General features: G+C 42.8%; 1 long non-coding RNA gene across 1 annotated transcript in view; it reads left to right on the top strand.

Moving 5' to 3' along the window:
* The first annotated feature begins 474 nt into the window (after positions 1-474).
* Positions 475-4,938, top strand: part of LOC135101671 (uncharacterized) — a 15,902-nt gene continuing 11,438 nt past the window's right edge. The window contains exons 1-2 of the long non-coding RNA XR_010269361.1: positions 475-614; positions 2,425-2,505. This is a non-coding gene — a long non-coding RNA (uncharacterized LOC135101671). The remainder of the gene's footprint in view (positions 615-2,424; positions 2,506-4,938) is intronic.

Here is a 4,938-nt window from a genome sequence, read left to right as displayed (position 1 = left end):
TAATTCACAGTGTCACCGGTAACACACTGAAAATCACACTCAGTTCTCACCCATATGGCTTAACAACACCCCATAATTAGATACAGTATGTTTGACTTTCTCTCTCACACACACACACACATACACACACACCCTCATAAACACACACATTCTCTCTCTCTCTCTCTCTCCCTCATAAACACACATTCTCTCTCTCTCTCTCTCCACTGAAAATCACTCAGTTCTCACCCATATGGCTTAACAACACCCCATAATTAGACACAATATGTTTGACTTTCTCTTTCACACACACACACACATACACACACACACATACACACACACAAGAAAGAATAATAAGAAGAAATTAAGAAAAAAAAAACATATGGCATTACAATAAAAAAAAATCTCAATAAATGGCATTTTAATGGTAATAAATACTCTTTATAAATAACTAAGCATTTTTATAAACCATAACATCTAACTTAGAACAACAAATAAAAGAAATATTGAAATAAAAACACGAACACAAGAGACTCGACTTAAGATCAAGATCAAGATTACCCTCCTACTCCGCCGCCATTACGTGACACTAACGTCTGGCGATCTTCAAAGCTTCCTTCTTCGCATATCAGGTACTTGGTCACATTTATTCACTAACAGGTAACGCAGCAAAGTCCTGTGGCGCCTTATAATGACGTAGATGTTATAAATTAAAGGTAGATAATGTATATATTAGCGAAAGTCCTTATTCACCCTTTGCCGCTTCCAGGAAAGGACTTAACAGCTGGCGGTCTTGAAAACTTCCTTGACTCACTAAAGAAAGTACTCTAACTACTATTGCTACAAAAATATGAAGTGTTGAAGTCACTGTGGGCCTTTAATCAAGTTTTGGTGGTAGGTTATTAATGATAGTAATATGATAGGTAGTGAGATGAGATTACATACGTCTTATCTCAAAAGATGTTTACAGCCATGTCCTGCTGGCTCGAAACTCACCCAATATTTTATGCACTGTTATTGTAAGTGTATTGTAATCTTGCTTGAGTGTATTGTAAGCTTTCTTAGCCTGTAAAGCTTAGTGTGGGGGTGGCTGGAGGAAAAGTGGGCCGTGTGTAGCAGTTGATGAGATGGGTAAGCAGGTAGAGCAGGTGAGGCACAGCAGGTATAGCAGGTAGGTGGTGCCTCACAGGATCACTAAAGGATTAAATAATTTGGAAGTGAATTTCAGTGAGAAGCTTCGTCTTAAGATAATTTGTCTTGTTTCTAAAGAGGAGAGTAAAGTGTGGAATATTTGGTTGCTAAAAATGTTTATCTTCAAAGTGTAGATAACTTGTAGGATAAAGTTAAGCCTGTTTTTGATAAGCCTGCCGGTTTTATTATAGTTTAAGCCATTACACACTACGTTAGGTTAGGTTAGGTTAGGTTACGTTAGGTTAGGCTAGGTTAGGTTAGAGATTGGGGACATTGGCTTAAACTATAAATTCACCAGCCTGCCAATGGTAACACTGTACGCTACATATTGAGATGTGTGCCTTATGTTAGGGGCCGAGACATAAGCATGGAGATGTTGTGCGTCTAGAGTGGGCTAGATATGCTGTGCGTGACGGGTGTTGCATGTTTAACTGCTACTGCTTCCAGGGGTCCACACGCTCCGAGAGTAACCCTAAGTTTGGTTTGCGTCGGTTGGCTGCTAAAGTTTGGATTGCTTGTAAAATTTGTGCGCCAAGTCACTGAGCCGCAACTGCTGGAAAGCCTGTTTATTTAAGACAGTTGTTGCATCCCTTTGAGGCTAATACAGTTGTGAGGCACGCACCTGATGACTGCCACCTCAACCGGCCGTGACGGAACGCGGACGTGGGTTTCCGAGCCTTTCATGCGTGTGCTCTGAGATTTTACAGTAGGCTTCCGGTACAGGTCAGAGCCAGCAGCAGCAGCAGCAGCAGCAGCAGCGGCACCACTGAACTTTTTAAGAAACGACTTAAAACATTTCTGTTGAGGGATTCCTATGATATGTCAGATGTGACTCTAAAAGTGACATTTGGCCAGGTTAGAACAGGCTAAGACCGTCAGACATTGAGACGTGAATCGCAGGCTGTTGCAACCACCGTGACCCCATAGCACACTCTGGTTTACCCCTTCCCCTGACCTACCTCCTTTTTATCTCTCTATATCTCTTTTTCTTCCCTTTGTGTTTTGTATTTTTTTGTAAAGGCTAACGTGTCTTTCAGGTTTGGTGAGATTTAAGCGTGAGTGACGTCAGATTAGGCTCTTGTTGAGGAAACGATTAAAAATGTATACAGCCATTGAGATAGACCATTATTTTGTGTCTAAACCCACCATGACACCAATTCTGAGAAAATGAGAGTCAAGCAGGATAAGAAATAATGATAATCTGTTATCTATATATTTTCATGGATTCTAATTCCACTTGTTTCATTACAGCCTTGGGAAACGCTTCGTCCATGCTACCAGCCATGAAAGACGTGCATGCGTGTTACTCACTGCCTTGCTATCTAATATTTTGTGAGTATTCTGTGTTTTTGTGTTGCATCTATTATTGACCAGAGTTATAAAAAGTTGTATTGTATTAATCTTATTACATATCACCAGTATTTTATCATATTTCTATATTTCACTACTTGTTAAATGTGAAACAATAAATAAATAATAAATAATCTCTCTCTCTCTCTCTCTCTCTCTCTCTCTCTCTCTCTCTCTCTCTCTCTCTCTCTCTCTCTCTCTCTCTCTCTCTCTCTCTCTCTCTCTCTCTCTCTCTCTCTCTCTCTCTCAAATACACCTAGACACACTACAACACCAATACTTTCATAAACACATTGGAATTTTAGCCAGATGTTAGTGGTGGTGACAGAAGCTGGTGTTGATTTTGGTGTTGAATATTATTTTGCGTGTCTGTGGTGTTGTGTTGTGTCTAGGGGTGTGTATGGTGCTGTGCGGTGGTGCTGTGTGGTGGTGCTCTCAATATTGTGGTGTTGAAGGAATTTTTTTTAATCATTTTGTGGTGTTGAGAGTCACTGTGGTGCTGTGTTTTGAGGTGCTTCTGTCAACCTCAACACCAAAAACAGTACAGTCTCTTGAAAAACACTTAATTCGATACAAGATTACTAACACACACACACACACACACACACACACACACACACACACACACACACACAGCATCTCTTCACAGCATCACGGTGAATACTACTACTACTACTACTACTACTACTACTACTACTACTACTACTACTACTACTACTACTACTACTACTACTACTACTACTACTACTACTACTACTATTACTACCACGTGTACACCCATGACTCACTTCCGTCCTCTTCCTCTCTCTCAACACACACACACACACACACACACACACACACCTGTTTTCTCATTTAAAGGTTTAATTAAATTAAGCAGGTGTGTGTTGGAGGTGTGGGAGGTGTGGGAGGGAGGAGGTGGAGGGTATGTGATTGTGTGACAGGTGTGTGTGTGTGTGTGTGTGTGTGTGTGTGTGTGTGTGTGTGTGTGTATTGTGTGTGTGTGCACGAGAGAGAGAGAGAGAGAGAGAGAGAGAGAGAGAGAGAGAGAGAGAGAGAGAGAGAGAGAGAGAGAGAGAGATTTCCGGACAGTCTCTCTCTCTCTCTCTCTCTCTCTCTCTCTCTCTCTCTCTCTCTCTCTCTCTCTCTCTCTCTCTCTCTCTCTCTCTCACCAATGCCACATGACACACACACACACACACACACCTGTCACACAATCACATACCCCCCACCTCCCCCCTCCCCACACCTGTCACCCCCAACACACACCTGCCATACACCTGCTTAATTAAATTATATATATGTGTTCCTTCTGAAACACATCAATACATCACTAATCAGGAGGAGGAGGAGAAGAAGAAGAAGAAGAAGAAGAAGAAGAAGAAGAAGAAGAAGAAGTAATTATATGCTTTGAGAGAGAGAGAGAGAGAGAGAGAGAGAGAGAGAGAGAGAGAGAGAGAGAGAGAGAGAGAGAGAGAGAGAGAGATTTCTGGACAGTCTCTCTCTCTCTCTCTCTCTCTCTCTCTCTCTCTCTCTCTCTCTCTCTCTCTCTCTCTCTCTCTCTCTCTCTCTCTCTCTCTCTCTCTCAAAGTATATAATTTCTTCTTCTTCTTCTTCTTCTTCTTCTTCTTCTTCTTCTTCTTCTTCTTCTTCTTCTTCTTCTTCTTCTTCTTCTTCTTCTTCTTCTTCTCCTCCTCCTCCTCCTCCTCCTCCTCCTCCTCCTCCTCCTCCTCCTCCTCCTCCTCCTCCTCCTCCTCCTCCTCCTCCTTGCACATATGACCTGATTGGTGATGTATTGATGTGTTTCAGAAGAAGGAGGAAGAGGAAGAGGAGGAGGAGGAGGAGGAGGAGGTCGTCGAGGATGTGAAACCCCCCTACCTCCTCCTCCTCCTCCTCCTCCTCCTCCTCCTCCTCCTCCTCCTCCTCCTCCTCCTCCTCCTCCTCCTCCTCCTCCTCCTCCTCTTTCCCTTATGTGGAGAGGTGTCTTAGTTTCCACACACACACACACACACACACACACACACACACACACACACACACACACACACACACACACACACACACACACACACACACACACACACACACACACACACACACACACACACACACACACACACACACACACACACACACACACACACACACACACACACACACACACACACACACACACACACACACACACACATCTACCTTGGTAAGTCAACTGTGTGTGTGTGTGTGTGTGTGTGTGTGTGTGTGTGTGTGTTGATTATTATGATGATTAACGTGAAAGTAAGAAGGAGGAGGAGGGGGAGGAATACAAAGGAATACAAAGGAAAGCCAAACAGCAGGAGGAGGAGGAGGAGGAGGAGGAAGAGAAGGAGATAGAAGAAAATAATTGAAGGAAGAGATGACGAAGAAGGAGAAAAG

The sequence above is a fragment of the Scylla paramamosain genome, chromosome 6, assembly GCF_035594125.1.
Source record: "Scylla paramamosain isolate STU-SP2022 chromosome 6, ASM3559412v1, whole genome shotgun sequence".
NCBI lineage: Eukaryota > Metazoa > Arthropoda > Malacostraca > Decapoda > Portunidae > Scylla > Scylla paramamosain.
The sequence above is the reverse complement of the archived record's forward strand: the minus strand, read 5'-3'. Positions and strand labels throughout refer to the sequence as shown.